Source organism: Panthera tigris, chromosome A1 (genome assembly GCF_018350195.1).
Source record: "Panthera tigris isolate Pti1 chromosome A1, P.tigris_Pti1_mat1.1, whole genome shotgun sequence".
Classification (NCBI taxonomy): Eukaryota; Metazoa; Chordata; class Mammalia; order Carnivora; family Felidae; genus Panthera; species Panthera tigris.
The window spans coordinates 231760448-231781977 of record NC_056660.1 but is presented as its reverse complement, the minus strand read 5'-3'; the positions used below and the strand labels follow the sequence as shown (position 1 = coordinate 231781977).

The 21530-nt window shown below is 40.1% G+C and overlaps 3 long non-coding RNA genes across 3 annotated transcripts; 1 reads left to right on the top strand and 2 right to left on the bottom strand.

Moving 5' to 3' along the window:
* Positions 1-2199: 2199 nt before the first annotated feature.
* Positions 2200-11607, bottom strand: LOC122231910. Its single transcript, XR_006209203.1, has 3 exons — positions 11570-11607; positions 3669-3790; positions 2200-2294 (listed from the first exon to the last, which is right to left on the bottom strand). It is a non-coding gene; the product is annotated as an uncharacterized LOC122231910 (long non-coding RNA).
* Positions 11608-11687: 80 nt separating this feature from the next.
* LOC122231906 lies at positions 11688-18223 on the bottom strand. The gene is made up of 4 exons (XR_006209195.1): positions 18087-18223; positions 15884-16021; positions 12378-12467; positions 11688-11723 (listed from the first exon to the last, which is right to left on the bottom strand). It is a non-coding gene; the product is annotated as an uncharacterized LOC122231906 (long non-coding RNA).
* A 127-nt stretch (positions 18224-18350) lies between these two features.
* LOC122231907 lies at positions 18351-19280 on the top strand. Its single transcript, XR_006209200.1, has 2 exons — positions 18351-18765; positions 19025-19280. It is a non-coding gene; the product is annotated as an uncharacterized LOC122231907 (long non-coding RNA).
* The last annotated feature ends 2250 nt before the right edge of the window (positions 19281-21530 follow it).

The following is a 21530-nucleotide window of genomic DNA, read 5'->3' as shown; positions in this document are numbered from 1 at the left end:
TAATAATATTTCTTTCTCCGGATAACGTCAAAGGTGGTTTATGTTCTTAAAATTCTGCTCAAAACTTTAAGTCTGTGTATTTTTTTTTTCTATCCAGAGACAAAATCCAATTCTATAGAAGAATATAATATGTATTTTTTTTTCCTTGTGCAGAATATTTTATGCTGTGGGCAAAACTTTGATTGCTTTAACCTTTATTCTAAATTGCATTAAGAAAGAGTGGTCAATTACTTCCACGCCCCAACAAAAAGTGTTATTTTGGGAAGACAGCTTCCTTAGAGTAACCTATGGGAATTCACAGACATTCTGTGACAATAAGGATCATGAAGTCAAGGGCCCGAGTTTTTTTTTGTTTTTTGTTTTTTGCTTTTTGTTTTTGTTTTTGTTTTGTTTTGTTTTGTTTTGTTTTGTTTGTTTTTTTACCCCACTTTGTGTTTCCCTCTGTGATAAAATAGTTACTGAAGTTCTTGTCTTACTGTTTTAAGTTGGAGTTCTTGGACTATTTTCATTTTGTATATTGTCCTGGTTTTGAAAAATCACACTTTAGAGAAGGTTGTTGGTTGGAATCCTAAGATTTAACACTTAATTATTGAAAATATGTTTTAGAACTAAATATGTATTTAGAGGTAGGTTTTGCCACTAGAAGAAGGATACGTTTCTCCTTTCCTGTGTGTGTGTGTGTGTGTGTGTGTGTGTGTGTTATAAACAAAACAGTAATATTCATTCTTATTTGAAAATATCTAGTTATACTTTCCTTTTACACTTAAGAGTATCTAGTTATACTTTATCAACTTGAATGGCAGAGAAAATGGTGATATCAATTTTAAAAAAGCGACATTTGGGGCACCTGGGTGGTTCATTCGGTTGAGCATGTGACTCTTGGTTTCAGCTCAGGTCATGATCTCATGGTGCGTGAGATCGAGCCCCACGTCGTGCTCTGTGCTGACGGCACACAGCCTGCTTGGGATTCTCTCTCTCCCTCTCTCTCTGCCCTTTCCCTGCTTGTGCTATCTCTCAAAATGAACAAATAAATGTTTAAATTCAAAAAACAACAACAACAATTTTTCACTGCATCCTTGGGAATTGTATGGTCCTCTTAACTGTTAGATTCTCTAAGTGCAAACTGACTTTTATTGGGTTAGTTCTACACGGCTGGTAATTCATGGGTGGATCCCAGGGTTGTTGCTAAACGTTTTGCAAACACAGCACAGCCTCCAGAGCTGAGAATTGCCTGACCCAAATGTCAACAGAGCCCTTGGTGAGGAAACACAGTCATTATAAAATAATGCTGAAGATGCTGACTGTACCTTTCATTTACAAAGGCCCAGATTTTTTGGAAAATAGGGCCTTTGGGCTGTATGACAAAACTAACACGTATTGAATCCATGTTTGGGCGTTCTAAGAATAAACGTGATACACAAAAGACACATTGGTTAAACCGGCCCAAGGGAAACAAGTTAAAAAAACGCATGATTCAGGGGTTCCTGGGTGGCTCAGTTTGTTAAGCGTCCAACTCTTGGTCTCAGTTCAGGTCTTTATCTCAGGGTCATGAGTTCAGGCCTCGCTCTGGGCTCTGTGCTGGGCATGGACCCTGCTTAAAAACAAAAAAACAAACACCCCCAGAAAAACAGCACGATGCAACACAGATGAGAATATTGCCCACCTAGAAAACGCCTCGGGTGATATTGCAGAGGTCAGAACATAGCTGTCCCACAGGTAGATGTGCATCACTACAGGAATTAATGCAGTCGCGGTGATTAAACACCATCTCACTTTTATCAAGCTGTGCGTTTTCTTATTGTTAAGAGTTCTTTGTATATTGTGGGCAACAGTCTGTTATCAGACGTGTCTTCTGCAAATAGTGTCTCTCGATGTGTGTCTTACCTTTTCATTTTGTTGACAGTGTCTCTCACAGAGCGGAAAGTTTTATTTCTTTAAAAACATTTTTTTCACTTTGTTTATTTGGGGCACCCGGGTGGCTCCGTCGGTTAAGCATCCGACTTCGGCTCAGGCCATGATCTCATGGTTCGTGAGTTCAAGCCCTGCATCAGGCTCTCTGCCATCAGCACAGACCCCACTTCAGATACTCAGTCCCTCTCTCCCTCCCCCTCCCCTGCTTGTACTCTCTCTCTCAAAACTAAATAAACATTAAAAAAAACCACACACATATTTCAAATGTTTATGCACAAACTCCATCTTTCTCTTCGTGTTTCCAGTCATTACATTTGGTTACATAATTTGCTAAACATTTCCATCCTTTTGGATACTGTAGGTATCTTCATTTATTTCATGTCCTAGATGAAATAATATGTACTTTCATGCAAAGGGTCATTTGATTCAATTGAGTCATTTTCTTAGGAAAAATTCCCAAAGTCAGTTTAAGTGTTAAGCTTCTTTATGGCTCTTATGATCTATGGTCACACATCTTTATTAAGGTTATATGTCCACACCCCCCTTCATGGACCAGGACTATCTACCATACTGTGTCTGGATGAAATGCCAATGTCTACACCCAAGGGGGAAAGCAAATTAGCCCATCCGCATGGGAAAGAACTTGGGCACCAGTTAAATCAACCAGTGTAAACACAATAAAAATTTTTATTTTAAAGCAAGCTTCACTGCCAGTCGGAATGCAAACTGGGGCAGCCACTATGGAAAACAGTATGAAGGTTCATGAAAAATTAAAAATAGAGCTACGCTACCAACCAACAATGACACTACTAGGTGTTTATCCAAAGGATACAGGTGTGCTGTTTCAAAGGGGCACATGATCCCTCACGTTTATAGCAGCACTATCAACAGTAGCCAAATTATGGAGAGAGCCCAGATGTCCATCGACTGATGAATGGATAAAGAAGATGTGGTTTATATATGCAATGGAATATTACTTGGTGATCAAAAAGAATGAAATCTTGCCATTTGCAGTGTGGATGGAACTAGAGGGTATTATGCTAAGCAGAATAAGTCAGTCAGAGAAAGACAAATATGTGATTTCACTCATATGTGGAATTTAAGATACAAAACAGATGAACATAAGGTGAGGGAAGCAAAAATTATATAAAAACAGGGAGAGGGACAAACCATAGGAGGCGCTTAAATACAGAGAACAAACTGAGGGTTGTTAGAGGGGAGGTGGGGGGGGGGATGGGCTAGATGAGGGATGGGCATTAAGGAGGGCACTTGTTGGGATGAACACTGGGTGTTATACGTAAGTGATGAATCACTAAATTCAATTCCTTAAATCATTATTACACTATATGTTAGCTAACTTGTATTTAAATGAAAAAAAATAATAATTTTTTTTAAATTTAAAAAAGAAAAATAAAAAAAACTTATCATCCCCTAAATATATTCTATCCTTATCTATTTACTTCATCTTTTGTTTATATTCCTCCTTGAACTTCTTTGTACTTAAATATTAAAAAAAAATTTTTTTTTGGCTTCATGTAGAAATTGATTTTCTGTTTTAATGTTACTTTCTCACTAATGTAATTTTATCTTAACTATACTTAAAGATTTCGTATATTAAAAAAAATAAAGCAAGCTTAAATGTCAAAGACATCCAAGGGAAAAAAAAATTGAAAAAAACTCTTCAATTTCATTTCGTCGAGACGGTGATGATACACTTTCCCCCTGTGAACCTATTGAATAAATGTGATTATTATTACCACCGAATTGTACTCTTCCCTCTACGGTGATTGCCATGGGAACAGAACCAGAGCACTGGATCTGGAAGTTGCAGACATGTCGAAGGAGTAATGCTTGCGAACTTCACAGTGCTTCCCAAATACTGTGCAAAAGACACATTTCCAATTAGTTAAGAGCGATGTTGCTGACATTGTTTTACTAGAACTAATATCCAAAGCCTCAAGACCGTAGATCAACACTATGGCAGAGGAACATATCCCAAGTTATTCACAAGTGATTAAGTTTGCACATCCAATTGGAGAATTTATTTTCTTCAGTTTCCTCTTCTGTAACTGGAACAGTAATACCCAACCCACAGAGCTGTTTTGAGGCTTAAATATTTATGAATTAAATGAGAACAAAGTTTTTTTTAAAGATGGGATGCATATGGCTATTCTGATTTATGCCCCAACATAACTGAAAATTGCTACGTATTATGCCGCTTCAGGCGTGTTTGTAAATATTTTATACAAAAAGTGCTAAATGGGCCAATGTGAAAATCGTAAATGTGCAAAAAGGTTCATTGTCTGACAAAGCATGTGAGATGTCACGATGTTTTCCATTAAGTGGTGCAAAGCAATTCAGTTACATATCTGAATCTATCAGTTTGCCTAACTCATGTTTCTTGTTTGACCATTCGTATGTCTGAGGCCCCATCGCACCTGTTGAAGACACAAAGAAGAATACAAAAGAACCTGCTGCCTAGTGACGGAGTAAGAACACATTCACGAATATTCCTACACGGTACAGCATGGCAAGGGCTAAGTGTGAAGTGAGAAGCCCAGCCTGTAGCTGCTGCAGGAGGTGAGGGGACCTCAGAGGAGAGAGTATAGGAAAGGGTCCCAGGAAAATGGAAGGTCTCAGCTGGCTTTTGAATGAAGGTGATAGTTCAGCTGTGTGAAGGACCTCTCCAGTACATGGAGGTATAAAGAGGTATGATATGGGGAAAATGTTGGGGTAGAGGATCTCAAGAAGAAAAACATTGGGGTGCCTGGGTGGATCAGTCATTTAACCGTCTGGATCTTGATATCCGCTCGGGTCATGATCTCGTGGTTGTGAGATGATGCCCCAAGTTGGGCTCCGTGCTGAGCATAGAGCCTGCCTGGCATTCTCTCCCTCCCTCTCTCTCTCTCTCTCACTCTCTCTCTGTCAAAATAAATAAGTTAACATTTTTAAAAAGAAGATAAACATTGCCTGTAGTGTATATGATGTATTGGGCTTGCCACAACAAAAGGCAGTGAAGACATTAGAATATTAATGAATGACTCTAATGCATGATAAATGGTTTAACTATAATTACAAGTAGGCAATTTTATTTTATTTTATTTATTTATTTTTTCAAACCGTTAAAAAATTAATAATTTATTTAAAATATTTAATTTTGAGCAGTAATCTAGGTGTTCCAGTCTTTGCAACAAGTAAAACAGGTAGGCAATTTTAAATAAGGGCATATAACCAACCAACAAACATATATCAACTCAAGAATACCTGTATATCTTGCTAAACATACCCAGTAATTCATATTACATGCTGTTATGTGTAAAGCATGTTAATAAATAATATTTTAAGCAATGACTTGCTTTTAACACACTAAAAATTGCTAATTATTTATCTATTATATACTTAGTCTAAAATTCATTGAATAGTGTTTGAATCATTGAATTGTTGAATCATTATGTTGTACACCCTGAAAACTAATATAATACTCTATGCTGATTACATTTGAATTTAAAAATAAATTAAAATAATAAAATGCAAATGATAGTTTTTCACTTTCTAATTTGCTTTTAATTATAAATTTTCTTAGCTTGTATGTAATACCAGTAATGTTAACCAAATAATTTTTAGTTAAAATATTAATAGGTGGTTATAACACTCCAGTTTTCCTGAAAGATATGTTTTCAAAATGATTGAGTCTGATGTAAAGTTTACCATGATGTCTTTTGGGGAAAAAATGCTAAGATACAAGCAGCCGAAAGAAGAGAGGGCACTTGAAACAACCAATCCAAGAACACTTCCTGAAATCTAGTAATTATAATTAATTGACGCTCTTGTTTTTGTTATGATGCAGTTACCATCCACGGCATTCACCCGTCTCCATACTCCAGAAGCCAGAGCTCATGAGGGTTCCCCTAAGGGTTTCAATCATCTGAGTCATAATCACGGTCATCGTGTGAAATTTCCTGTACCGTAAACACAAAATCTTTCTGGAGAGGCCAGAACTTATTAAATTAATTATTGATCATGGACCTCAGCTCCCTGGTGGGCAGTTACTGATTTAAGGATCTCCGAAGTAGAGAAATCATATGATGGAACCCTGTTTGATGGAGATAAGAATATATGAACGAACTCCTTTGCTGGTTGTGGCAATTATCCACAGAGTATACATATGGAAACATATCCAGTTGTACACATTAAATATATATGATTTTATTTGTCAGTGATACATCAATAAAGATGAGGAAAAGAGAAAAGTATTTGCAAAAGACAGCTGACAGAGGACTTTTATCTAAAATGTATGAAGAACTCTTACATCTCAACAATGAGAAAACAAACAATCCAATGTTTAAAAATGGGGAAAAAACCTGAATGAAAGACACTTCGCCCAAGGAGACAAACAGATGGCAAAGAAGCGTATTACATGATCGATCACATGTCATTAGGGAATTGCAAATTATCATAAGGAGCTACTACTACAGATTTATTAGAATGGTCAAAATCCAAAACACTAACAGCACCAAATTCTGGCAAGGACGTAGTGCCACAGGAACGCTCATTCATTGCGCTTGGGAATACAAAATGGTACAGTCACGTGGCAATGTCTTTCGTGGTTTGGCGATTTCTTACAAGCCTAAACATCCTCGTACCTGTGATCCAGCAATCACATTCCTTAGTATTTCCCCGAACGAACTGCAAATGTATGCCCACACAAAAACCTGCCCACAAATGTTTAAGCAGATTTATTCCTAATTTCCACACCTAGGAAGCAAACGAGATGTCCTTTAGTAGGTGAACAGATAAATTGTGGTATGCCCACACAATGGAATGTTATCCAGCACAAAAGGAAATGAGCCACCAAGCCATGAAAAGACATAAAGGAAACTTAAATGCATATGACTCGGTGAAAGAAAGCACTCTGAGAAGGCTGCTTATGGAGGATTCCAACTATATGACATCCTTGAAAATGCAAAACTGTATTGTCATTTGCAGCATGGATGGACCTAGAAGGAATAATGTTAAACGAAATATCAGTCAGAGAAAGACAACTACCATATGATTTCACTTAAAGGGGGAATTTAAGAAACAAAACAAATAAACAAAGGAGAAAAAGAGACCAAAAACCAGACTCTTCAATACAAAGAACAAAATGGTGGTTGCCAGAGGGGAGGTGGGGGGGAGGGGCAAAATACATAAAGGGGGATTAAGAGCACACTTATCTCAATGAGCTCCAGGAAATGTATAGAATGATTAAATCATTATATTGTATACCAGAAGCTAGTATAACACTGTATGTTATATTATTGTTATACTGTTATATATTGTTATATATTACATATATATGTTATTATACATTGTTATATATATTGTATTCAACTATACTTGAATAATAAAATTAATTAAAAAGCATAGAAAAGGTAAAACTATAGAGACATTAAAAAGGTTAGTGGATGGATGCCTGGGTGGCTCAGTCGGTTATGCATCTGGACTCTTTATTTGGTCTTTATTGATCATGATCTCACAGTTTGTGAGTTCAAGCCCCGCGTCAGGCTCTGTGCTGACATCACAGAGCCTGCTTGGGATTCTCTCTCTCTCTCTCTCTGCCCCTTCCCCTGCTTGTGCATGTGCTTTCTCTCCTCTCTCTCTCTCTCTCTCTCTCAAATACATAAACATTACAAAAAAAATTAACAAAAGATTAGTGGTTACCAGGCATGAGGGGAGGGCTAGATGAACAGGCAGAGCACAGAGGAGTTTCAGGGCAGGGAAATGATTCTGTGTAATAACATAAATAGTACAGGCCATTATATAGTTGTCCAAACCCACAGAATATAGAACACCAAGAGGGACCCCTAATATATACTGTGAACTTTGAATGATGTGTCATTGTAGATCCATGGGTTATAACAAATGTACCACTTCTGGGTGGGGGGGGGGCATTGAGAGTGAGAGAGGTTGTGCTTTTGTATGGGAAAAAGCCATCCGGGGACTCTCTGTACTCAGCTTCACTGCTCTAGACAAATAAAATCTACTTCTTTTAAAAGAGTAAATTGCACAAGTTTATAAATTATAAGTTCAGCCCCAAGTCTATATCTGTCCTTGATTATTATAGGACAAACACGAACATAATGATTGTTTCGTAATTTACTAGGTGGGCTAATGCATTGCGATATTCTACTCCCTATTGCATTTTAAGTGACTCCTTAAGCACATAGCCTAACTCCCAAGACTTTGGGTAGTTACTCATGTTCCTTCTAACACAAGCCCTTCTCACTCAGTGCCCCTGTAATAATGTAGTAACATAATCATAACTAGTAATGTATCTAATTTTGACCGTTATCCTATTTTTAAATCATTATAATGATGGCATACATATAATGCTGTCTTGTTTTCCCCAATTAATGCTATGAGTATGTCTTCATAATCATCATTTAACATCATCAAAATAATCCACTGTGTGAATGTGCCATTATTTTACTAATAATCCTCTTCTTATTGAAAACTCAAGTTGGGAAAACTCAAGTCCTTACTCAACTATAGCTTTAAAAACAAGTTGGAGACGAATGTTGGGCCAGTAGGTTGGTTTTGAGTCTACTCCAGAATCTGACGTTAATGTAAATACATTTTAAGGTAAAGCGAACTCTCAGTTAGTGCCAAGTCCCTTTAGCCCAAGTCCTCAATAGATATTGAGGAGCTTTTGTTTATGCTGTAATTTCACCTTAAACTTTCAGCCCCACGAAAGCAGGGTCAGATCTGCCTCCTCCATCACCAGACATCCAGGACCGGGCTCACTGCGTGGCACATAGCAAGTTCAGTAAATATGTGATGAGTGAATTAACGAAAGGAAGGCCACAGTCTTTAGAGGCTGAATCAGAGCCAATGCAAACAAAAGCTCGACATGGAAGTTTGGAAAACGTGAAATTCATTTTGAAGGCAGAAGGTGTGTTTTGTAACATGGTGCATGCCAAAATACCCTTCTGGATCTTTACGTGTTTCACACTGAATGACTAATGATGTGTTGCTGGGGTGATGAAGGACCTTGCAAGGGATCCCGCAATTTCTCTCGAAACACGGAAACATCGTGTGCTTCTCCCATCAGGCAGATGCTGTCTTCAGAGAATATTTAATTAATAAAAGTGCCAACCTCTTCACTCCACCTCTTGAAACTTCACCCTTTCAAGCAATAATTGCTCTGCAGTTACCTAATTTCCATACTAATTTTCTTAACGAGGTATTAATTTTGTGGTCTAAATGACACTACCAGAGGCTGACAGGATTATTGGTGTCCTAATGCCAGCCTACACAAATGCAGAGGTAGTCATTTGTTTAATGGTACCATCCCCCCCCCAAACCAGATTTATAAAGGAAGATGTCAATTTCATGGCTACTCCATTTTTGTACAGATTAAGGTTCTTCCCATTTCCTACTTTTCTTGTCTCCCCAGCTGGTTAATAAAATGAAAATAAAAATAGTGCCTAAGGTCCAAAGGTTTCCAGTTGGTTCGCTACTGTCTGAGATTGCCGCACTTTTTGATACCGGAGGGAGTTTCAGGCTCTCCTAGGGATTTGGATGTTCTTTCCGGGTACTCAGTAAAATAACAGTGAAGGGAAGAATCGGGGCGAGGGGCGTCATTTGTTCATTCCACAAGTATTCATTGTACCCATCTTGCATGGGGAACCAAGCTGGAGGCTGAAGGGAACCTGGGAAAAAACAAGCCTGAGCCTCGGGAAGTTCATGTTCCCCTGAGCTGAAGGCAGCTCAGGACAGGAAGTGACAGGAAGAACTCAGAATTCTAGTCTGTGCTTTACAACGGACTCAGAGGCCTTAAAATTCCCCTCACCTTGGCCATGATTTAGACTGGCTTCTTCCTGACCTATGCCCCTGACCTCCCTTTGCTTAGAGCATTTACTTAGAAAACGTTCAATTTGGGGCAGCCTGGCTGGTTCAGGTTAAGCGTCAGACTTTGGCTCAAGTCATGATCTCATGGCTCATGGGTTCGAGCCCCGCGTCGGGCTCTGTGCTGACTGCTCAGAGCCTGGAGCCTGCTCTGGATTCTGTGTCTCCCTCTCTGCCCCTCCCCCACTCATGCTCTGTCTTTGTCTCTCTCTCTCTCTTTCTCTCTCTCTCTCTCAAAAACAAATAAACATTCAAACAATTTTTTTAATAAAAAAAAGAAAACTTTTAATGTTTTGAAAAATGGAAATAATTCCTCTGCCCCTTTGAGATATAAACCCTTTTAAAGTTTTTGTCACTTTTGCAACACAGGATTGTCTTTCTCAAAAGCCTGGGAGACATCCCTTCAAAATGTAATCTTCAAGGAAGTTAGGGTCCTTATCTCCTAGACTCTGTGGGAGGGTGGGAACCTACTTTCGATGGGTACCTACCTACCAGCAAATACAGATGTCTTCATCAACAGAGAACAGCATTGCAAAGTCAGGAATGACTCAAAGTGTCGGACACATTCCATTGATCAACAAACCCATGAAGTCTTCTGGTACTTTTCTACTAGTTCACACCAGCAGTTAAAAAACTTTATCACCTTTGTTCAGCAGAATTGAGCCCACTTTCAGTTCCTGACTCTTTCTCCTTTTGCAATAGCCTTAAATAAAGTCTACTTGCCTGTTTAACATTGTGTGGTGTGATTTTCTCTTTGACCCAACTGACGATGATTCCTTGGACAAGTTGCTCATGCTCTCTGATTCAGATTCCACAACAATAAGAGATTGACCCTAAAATCTGACCTGTTTATCTCATTTTATAAATTAAGGTGAGAAAACAGAAGAATAAATATATATGTAAGTATCTGAAAAATATAAGGCACTATGCTGTTCAGGAGTTATTAGTGTGTATAATTCAATAGTTAATAACCAAATTAACAAATATAATAGCTCATTTTATAAATCAGCATGTAATATAATTAAAGACATATTTATCCACTGAAATATAAGCTAATTAATACACATCTAAAATGATTTAAAAACTATAAGATCCTCCCACTCCCATGACCTCACGGTTTCCCTTTTTTAAAACTGAAGAGAGGCAACGAGCTGTCTGTTGGAAGACTTCAATAATTTCTTAGGGAGAAAATAGCATCCTATCTTACAGACATAAACATTCAAGTTCTGGGATCCTGATTTTCTTCCTGATGAAGGGAGGTGGGAACACTGAGGGCTCTCTACCAGAGCTTGTTTCCCATCCATGGAGCAACTCATGATACTCTTAGAGCATTCGCACCACGGCTATTCTTGACCACTTGATCTTGTGTCTTCTTGGCCACTTGATCTTGTGTCTTCTTTTTGAGACTGGCTAGTTTCCCTCTTTTCCTCTGACACACACCTGTGACCACATGCCTGAACCTTGGTGAGGGAGTTGTGTACAGGTTCAGTCAACCTGTTCTGGGGCTGCAAAACCAAGTCATTAAGAAACTGCCATTGGTCACAGAGCTTATACAGCCCCTTATACCATGTTATTCAACGTTCACAGTGTGAGGTGGGAAACAAGATGATGTAGAGGCTGAGGGAATGCAGCACGTAATGAGCATGTAACCAAACTCACAGAAAGTAGTGGGTGAGTAAGGCTAGTTAGTAAAGGACAGAGTTAACACATTCTACAGGCTCGTCTGACCACATAGCCAACAGCTGTAAATATCATTTTAAAAAATACTCACTTATGGGGTGGCTTGGTTGGTTAAGCGTCCGACTCTTGATTTTTGGCTCAGGTCAAGATCTCAGGGTTTGTGAGGTTGAGCCCCATGTGGGGCTCAGCACTGACAACGTGGAGACTGACTGGGATTTTCTCTCTCCCTCTCTCTCTGCAGATCCCTGTAAACAAATAAATAAACATTAAAAAATTAAAATGCTTAATCCAAAATAAGACAGACAAAAAGAAAACAGGGAGCGAAAACTAGGTGTAACAAATAGAAAACAAAGCGTAATACAATGGGTTAAAGACAATTGGGTCAGTAATCAGATTACAAGGAATGGTGTAAATACATCAATTAAAAAGGCACAAATTGCTAGGTTGGATTAAAAAAAGCAAGACCCAAATACAAGCTGTTTATAAAAAACAAAAAACCAAACAAACAAAAACCCCTTTGCACTTTCAACATAAAGGCACAACTATGTTAAACAAAATGATGGAAAAAGATAAAACAAGCTAACATTAATCCAAAAATTGATGAAGTGGTTTAATTAATACCAAAGTGCATTTCAAGGCAAGAAATCCATTTACCATGGATTGAGAGAATGTTCCATTAATAAGACATAGTAACACTAAACATGTGTGCAACTGGTAACAGAACTTCAGAATTCATGAGCAAAAACTTACAGAACTACAGAGACAGACACATTTACAAGTATAGTTGGATATTTTCACACTGCCCTCTCAACAACTAATAGAACGCTGTTCTAGAAATACATTACAAAATATCAATAAGAACATTGCTAGACTTGAAAAGTGGTGTCCCCCATGTTTACCTGACTGCGTTATAAAGTCCTCAGTCCTACAACTGCTGAATCACATTCTTGTCACATACATATGAAATCTTTCCCAGGATAGACTAGAATCTAGGTGAAAGAAGGAAAGAAAGAGAGAAAGAAAGAAAGAAAGAGAAAGAAAGAAAGAACAAAGGAAGAAAAGTAATATCAATAAATAAAACATTTCAAAATACACAAAGTGTGCTCTGAGTACAGGGAATTAAATACGAAATCGATCACAGAAATGTGGAAAATCACCAACTGTATGGAAACCAACATGCTTCTCAGTAAAGCACTGATGGTATCATTGTTGGCGAAGATGAACGGCAATCAGAATTCTCATGCCCTCCCAATGGGACGTTTTGAACGTCAAGCAGTCGCTTGACGACTTGGGAAGTCGCTTCCCAAGGGAAAACAGTATGGCAGTTTGTGAACATTCAAAGATATTTGTACCACGTGACACAGATGCTACACATCTAGGCACTTACCCCAAATAAATGAAAACCTACGTTCACAGAAAAAACTTCCACGCAAACGTTCACAGCGGGCGTACCGGTCACGGGGCAAAAATGTGAACAACCCACAAGTCTCCCAGCAGGTGAATGGGTAGATTATGGTAGATCCATACAATCCGATGTCATTCGGCAGACAAAAGAATGGACCATTAGTAATGCAAACAATATAGATGGATATCAAAATAAGTTTTGAGTAAAAGAAGTCAAAAAAGAGAGTCGCAAATTGTGTGATTCCATTTACATAAAATGCAAACTGAAATGTCAGAAAGCTGAATGGTGGTTGCCTGGGCCCAGAGGCGAAGGGATGAGTAATGGTAGAAAAAGCTGGAAGAAATAATTATCTTTGAGGATTTCAAACAAGAAAACTTGTAGGCCAATAAACATGTTCAGTGTTATGATTGGTATTGGTGGTTTCATAGTACGTGACTGTATCTAAACATATCAAGTGGTCCAAGTTAAATATATGTAATTTATTGCAATGGCTGTTATAACCTGGTAAAACTATTTAAAAAACAACAACAAGAAATACTAAAACAAACAAACAAACAAACACAAAACAAAACAAAACAACAAAAAACTACAGTGTTTAGGGATACACAGTTACTTAACAAACCTATAATGAAAAGTAAAGAAGTAAGGATATTCGATTCATAATCATTCACTAAGTTACATGCCTGTTTTTTTTATTTTTTAAATGTTTTGATTTATATTTGAGAGAGAGAGAGACATAAAGTGCACAAGCAGGGGAGGGACAGAGAGAGGGAGACACAGAATCCGACGCAGGGCTAGATCTCAAGAAGAGTGAGATCATGACCTAAGCGGAAGTCAGACGCTTGACCTACTGAGCCACCCAGGCGCCCCCTAACATGATTTTTTTTAATATAAAACCACATTACACCCAATCTCGTAATTCACAGTTTCCTCCCAAGAACACGGGGTGAAGAGGCAAAAACGTGAATGTAAAAAATTCATGATTATTAAACATAGAACATAATACATTATTAAAACGGGTCTCTGTGAAATGGATAAGGCTCCTCACTTATGTATCTATGAATACTCACCTATCTTTTTGTTTGTTTCAAATGTTATTCTTTAAAGACTATTTTTCTGGAGGAGTCTTTGGTTCATGGCAAAACGGGACAAAAGTACAGAGATTTCCCGTATGTGTCCTGCCCCGACACGTTCACAAGCCTCCCCCATCAGTATCGCCACCAGCGCTGTGCATCTGTGATTTCATGAAGTTGCACTGACATCTCAAAATCACTCTGAGTCCATGGTGTACCCTAAGGTTCACTCTTGGTGTTGTGCGCTCTCTGGGTTTGAACAAACGTGTGATGACACGTGCCCATCGGTACAGCACCACACAGAACAGCTTCACTGCCCCGAAAATCCTGTGTTCTGTTTACTCATCTCCACTCCCCAAAGCTCTGACAACCACTGATCTTTTTCCTCTCTCTGTCATTTTGCCTTTTCCAAAATGTCATATAGCTGGAATCATACAATATGTAGCCTTGTCAGAGTGGCTTATCTCACGGAGTAATATGTATTTAAGGTTCCTTCGTGTCTTTTCACAGCCTGATAGCTAATTTCTTTTTAGCACTGAGTAACATTCCATTGTCTGCATGCACTACAGTTCGTTTGTCCATTCACTTCCTGAGGGACGTTTTAGTTGCTTCCAAGTTTTGGCGATTATGAATACATTTAAAATTTTTTTTTACCTTTATTTGTGAGAGTCAGGGAGGCACAGAACATGAGCAGGGGAGGGGCAGAGCGAGAGGGAGGCACAGAATCCGAAACAGGCTCCAGGCTCTGGGCCGTCAGCCCAGAGCCCGACGCCGGGCTCGAACCCGTGAACCGTGAGATCATGACTTGAGCTGAAGTCAGAAGCTTAACTGACTGAACCACCCAGGCGCCCCGATTGTGAATACATTTTTATAAACATCTGTGACCAGGATTTTTGTGTGGACATAACTTTTCAACTCTGGCAACTACCAAGAAGCTCAATGCTGGGTCATGTGGTAAGAGCATGCTTAATTTTGAAAGAAACCGCCAAACTCTCGTAAAAACGTGATTTAAAAACAAAAAATGTCATATCCAGCACAGTAATCTGTACTTCTATGTTTATCATCAGTCAATAAATTAAGACATCTCTAATGGTTTTTATAAAGTATAATGCCTATTTTTTAAGACAAAGAATATGGACAAGGGCATTAAAGTAAACAAACAAAAAATAAGTCAAGTAATATTTCTAGAAATCAGAGGAAGAGATGATTGCCCAAAGATACAGGACATTATCTCTAGAGCCACTAAAGGACTTCCCTGCATGCTTACTTGTGATAAGTGAACCCTCCTGGGCAAAAATCATCAGATTGTGGGTATAAACAATTCATCACACTGATTTTTGCTGGTGACTAATGAAGTCCCAGGAGAGCAGGACTCAGTCGGAAGGTGGGTACAAAATGCGGAGGGCCATTAGGTTACCGTGATAGCAGAGAGAGTCATTTCCACCTCGATAATCTGAACCATCAGGAAAATGATCAAAGGAACAGGCAAAGGCCACAAATAAGACTGGCTTACCGAGGCACAGCTTGTACCTCCTCACCCGAAACCGTAATCAAGTCAATTCTGAAAGGGACCGCTGGAGAAGAAATATTTGCGTAGGGCTTATCACGAAAATGGAGTATAACTTGACAGGGACCTGAAGAGATCCCCCCAAAGAATTCCAGCCACAGCAGCCACGTGTGAAACACCGAAGCCAGCTCCCCCAACCTCCAGCCCACAGGAAAATGCACGCAGGTCCTACAGAAAATGAGTTACACTATGGGAAGAGTGACCGGAAAGAAAAAAGTGTTTTCAGCAGGAAATAAAAAAGAAAAAAAGTATTGGGTGTAAATGACATGATATTCTTGGAGCAGAGTGTGGTAGTAAATACAGCTGCCAGGACGAGTTCTTACTGTGCTTCATGGGAACAAGGCGCCTTGCTCACGTTACCTGTGCGGCGACAATGATTAAACTCCCCACCAAAACTCGGAGCGCTGATGTCTGGAGGTGGCAGCTGAGTTTCTCTAGACCAACACCGCCCAGTGGGAATACAAGCCTCACAAGTAGTTTTGAGTGGTCGAGTGGCCACTTTTAGAAAAGTAAAGAAGAAAAAAAGGTGACATTAACCTTAATTATAAATGTTATTTAACCCAACTTACGGAAAAATTAGGATTTACACATATAGCGATTATAAAACGGTGATAAATGACACAGTTAGCATTCCTTTCTTTCATACTGTTTGAAATCCGAGGCACGTTGTACGTACAGAGCATCTCAGGTCGAACCAGCCACATTTACAGTGCCCTATAGCCTTGTGGCCAGTGGCTACATCTTTGGTCAACAGAGGGCTAGACCTTGGAGAGGTACAGAGGTGCCCTCTTGCTGCCCCAGAGAACCTGGTACTCACAACCAAACAGTGGAGTGATTCACAGCAAGGCAAGCTTCATTTGAGTGCATTTCACACATTGAAAAGTGTCTTAAAATTTCTTTGAATACAAGATTCCATCTCTAGGGTGGCTCCAACTCCAGCTCAGGTCACGATCTTACCGTTCATGAGTTTGAGCCCCGCGTCGGGCTCTGTGCTGATGGCTCAGAGCCCGGAGCCTGCTTCTGATTCTGTGTCTCCCTCTCTCTCTGCCTCTCCCCCACTCACGCTCTCTCTGTCTCTCTGTCTCTCTCTGCCTCTCTCTCTCTCAAAAATAGATAAACATTAAAAAAAAAAATCTTCCCTCTCTAAAAAAGTTTGGAAATCGCCGCACTAGACCTTCTATTGCAGGTAAGACAACCCAGGGCCCCAAAGGTTAACTAATGGCTCACAGTCATCCAGACAGGGAATGCAGCCCTGGACCTGAAGCCAGCTCCTGACTCATCACCTGGCATCACCTGTTGACTACGTGCCCACAAGAAAGTGACCAATGTCCTGTGAGAGAGTATGCGATCAATCATTATCTGATTGTTTCAGAAGCTGATGCGTTGCCACAAAGCAACACGATCATTAGAGAGGAGTCCTTCTGATTTTTGTTTGTTTGCTTTGTAGAGTTTATTTTAACGAGAGGTCACAACTTTTCTTTGGTTGCTACTTTGGCCACGTAGCTTCTGTCTCACTTGTTCTGAAATACAGCGAGGGAAATAAAATGATCCTGACTAACCTTCCGACATGAGAGTAAGGCCTGCTTGCTTTTATTTTAGAACTTCTTTTCATTGAAATAATTATAGGTTTACAGAAAGTTGGAAAGAGGATATAGGGGGGTCTCAAGTACCCTTCATCGACTTTCCCTCCAATGGTTACATGTTACACGATTATGGTACAAGGTAGACACCAGAACAGTGACATTGCTACAGTGTGCGTGCCTAGTTCCATATAATTATCATCCTTTGTGAAATTTTGTGTAACCGCGACCGTAGTCAAGATACAGACTCATTTTGTCACCATAAAGATCTCCTTTGTGTCGCCTTCCTCTCTACCACCGTCCCTAACTGATGGTAACCAGTAATCTAGTTTCCCTCTTTATGATGTTGCGATTTTGAGAACGTTATAGACATGGAATCACATGGCATAGAACCTTTGGAGATTGGCTTTTTTACTGCGTGTAATGCCCTGGACATCCATCCAAGCCGTTGTCTGCCTTAGTAGTTAATTCCTTCATGTTGCTGAATGATATTCCCTGGTATGGCGGTACCATGGTGTGCTCAATCATTCACCTACGGAGGGACGTTTATGATTGCTTTTCAGCTTTGGACTATTTCCGATGAAACCGGTAAGAACAATCATGTGCATGTATTATATGGAAATAGGACTTCATTTCTTTGGGATACATGCCCAGGAGTGAAATAGCCGGGCGATACGGCCAATGTAGGTTTAGTTGTGCTAGAGAGTGCCAAATTATTATCCACAGTGGCTGTATCATTTTAGATTCCCACCACCAATGTATGAGAGATCAACTTTTTTTTTTTTAACTTTTTCTTCTTTTCATTTTTCCTCTTAACTTTTGGTATAGTTCAAGGGCACATTTATGCTTTTTGTGCACTGGATGTTGTGAGGAAATTATACCTGCGTATGAAAGACACAGCCCCCCCCAACAGTGGTCATGTTTGGCAAGGCATGGAGATTCATTGTAGACACCAAGACTGCTAACCCAGAATGCTCGATTACCTTATTTCAAATCGTGTAGGGTCTGTGTAGGCATTATGTGTGTTTCCATTTGGTTCCTTGCTGCTGTATCCGACAGATATTTTGAGTGTTTGTCTCATTGACCCAGAGTCGCTGTAGAGCAAAGGGAAACCTCTTGCGTTTGCATTTGTTACCTTTGCAAGCATTTTCAGTGAGGTAACAATGAAATGCCCTTTGCCACTCACCGGGCAGCATGTTGCCATAGCAACACATCATTCTGGAAGTTCATCAGTTCAGCTGGTCATTATCCCCAAGTAGCAGATAGCTAACAGATTATGAAAGTTCTTGCTCTTAAGTTGTAATTGAACCAGGGAATTACTTTGGTCTTGGCGCTGGGTGCTCAGCATTAAATTTATAGAGTAAAGGAGGATTCAAAGACAACAGGTTTTGGCTAGCGTATGCCTGAATAGGAAATTTTAATTAACTCAGTTTATCAGATTCAGCTACTGGCTAATTCCCCCCCCCAAAAGAATATGTTAGCCAGTTGAAGCCTCTTAGTCATAAATTGTATGCGACATTCTTCTACCCCTAAGTATTATTTTAAACCATATTCCCACATCTCGCCCTGGGTTGATAAGTTCCAGGGACGGTGATCCTGGAGGACATAGCTGGTCTTGGTCACTGTGATCTCGCTGGCATCTGCAACGGTGCCTGGCACACGGTAGGTGTTCGAGCAGAGCACGGGGTTCAGAGTGTGGACCCTGGGGCCCCACGGCCCGGGTTAGATTCCGACTCCAACACTTACAGGCCACCTGGCCAAGAGCAGGCCAGTCACCCTCTGAGTCTCCTTCACCCTGGGGTCCAGCTCACAGGTTGGGGGCCATGCGGTGAGCTTCTCTGTGCAGAGGGCTTGAACGGTGCCTGGCACACGGGGCACATTATGTAAGAATCTGCTAGAATTATTGTCTTGCTACTTCCAGCTCGTGGATTATAAGCCCTACTCAAGAGTCGTCTAAACTGAACAGGCTCCTGCCTCTGTCCGTCCTCACCACACCCAAAGCTGGAGGGGAGATCCTGCCTCAATCCCCGCAACGTCTACTGCCTTACGGAAAACCACACCAGACCGCAGACTCCTTTGAGTACGCAAAATCATGGGCTGAAACTTTCAGAGAAATTTGCCACGACATTTTCTGTGAATGGAAACCAAATTCTACTTAAAACAAGAGCACAATCGAGTCCTCTGAGTGTCATTTCCAAGCTCTCATCCAGTTCTGTAGCTTAAATGTAACTCCAACTAGATGGAAAATTATTCTGCTAAGGAGGCAATTCAAGGTTCTGAAGGGAGATTACTTGCCTTTAGATTTATCGTATCTAAATTACAAAACAGTCACCCAGCTGGCAGTGTCGGCCGCCCTTCTCTGACAGTCACCAGGCAGGAACACAGAGTCTAAATCAGCCTCGCACCCCACTGGTGAAATTTACACTACGTCTGGTCCCATTAGTGTGAGTCGGGATGGTTGAGAAAAATCTATGCTAAGCACTTTTACAGTACATTAATTTAAAAGAAAAAAAGGGAGCTGTCTACTCGGTGGAATAAGAAAATCAAAATGTCATTTTTCTGAATTGCTATGTTGTACTAATTACGAACGATCCAAGCTATCTGGTAGGGTTTCCACGTACACTCTTCGGGTGTGATCTTATCCATTCCTGTGGCTTCAAAACTGTGTTGAGGTCTCTATTACTGACCCAAACCTTTCTCTTCAGTTTCAAAGAAAAATTTTCAAATGACTGTCAGACCAACCACATGCAACCGGAACTCACCATTTTCAAAACTGACCTGTGTTTCCTTCCATTGGCTCAAACATGACCGTGCCCCTGAAATCTTGAATTCTTTTGTTACTATAAATATTTTAGTCTGGCCCATCCTTTCTTTTAGCCTCATCTCCTGTCTGTCCACCCACAAAAGCAGCTAACTTACACTTCTCACCCTTTCCAGAACATCCCTTGCTTTGCTATGCTATACATTTTGCACAGTCTCTGCCTTCCCATACCTTCTCCACCAGGCAACCATCTCCATGAGAGCCAGCTCTCATGCTTCTCCTCTGGAAGGAAGAAGTGTTTTTGGCCCTCCTGTGCCAGGTCAGTGCTCCCAAATCTCTGTGCTCATGGAAGGTTAGTCTGACTTCAATTAGGACAGTGCATTGAGTCAATCTGTAGAAAACGTGTCTATCTTTCCTTGTACGATATGAGCTTTCCTGGAGGTCAAGTGCTGAGTCTTATTCTCGCCCATGATACCTTTATTTTTGTGGTAGGCTGTCAGTGAAGGCTGGTGGAGTGAATACATGAAGATTTCACCTGAAGAATGTCAATCATTAAGCCAAGGGTTGAACTCTGATCTTTCAATCCTCCTGGTTATTACTAAAGAATAGAAGAAGAGTGATCACATTAAAAATGTTATCACTTATTTTGACAACTTTAAGTGTTCAGAGTACACAGGTTTCCCCTAAATTGCTATGTGCCCCTCTTTCTGTCCATTCAACTGAAAGTTACCTGGGAGGTGAGAAGCAGAAGTGAGGTGGGGACAAGGACAGACATGTGAAAAGGCAGACATGACAGGAGAGCTATAGGTATAGCAGACTGGTTCTCAAATTTCAATGACTACAAAGGTTACCCAGTAAGATTGCTGACATGGAAATTCCAGGTCCAACCTCTGACAATGGGATTCAGGAGGCTTGTCATGGGGCTTGAGGACCAAAATTGTTAAAAAGACCTCTAGGTAAATCTAACACGAGTGACCTCGGATGATTCTCTGACCAACTGTGAGGGGCTGTTCACTCCAGTCCACATCATCAAAGATGGTAACAGTAAGGTCAGTGGTAGATGAGCCTTGAGACATGGTGACCTATCTGTTAACTTCCCTAAGCCCTTTGAGCTACTATATGGAAAGGGCTTAGCATGGTGCCTGGACCACAAGGAGCATTAACTGTCCTTGAGCCATTGTCATGATGCTGGTGAGGAAGAAGGAGAGGATGTCATGGCCAAACACCCTCCTTCTATTCTAGAAGCTCTTCTTTCCCTACTTTAAAAAGTAGCTCCATATAAGTCATTAGTAGATGTCATGGACCTTCTACCAGGCTACACATTAGACTCACTTATGGGGCTATTAAATATTATAAATGGCTGGGTCTTGCTTTCATCTGCACAGGCATGATTTAATTTGTCCAGGTAGAACAAGGGCATTGGTGTTTTCTAAAACCTGTCAAGGTGAGGGTAATGTGGAGCCATAGATGAGAACTACTGATGTCTACATCATGGGACAATATTAAGAGAATTATGGGTGATGTAAAATTAATGAGTAGATAATTAATCCCATTTTCTTCAACATCTCATTTGGTCCCAAGTAATAAGCCATATACTTTGGAAGATTGAAAGTCCCATACAGTACTTTTGGAGAGATTCTACCTGTTCTGAAATTCGAGGAGCAGG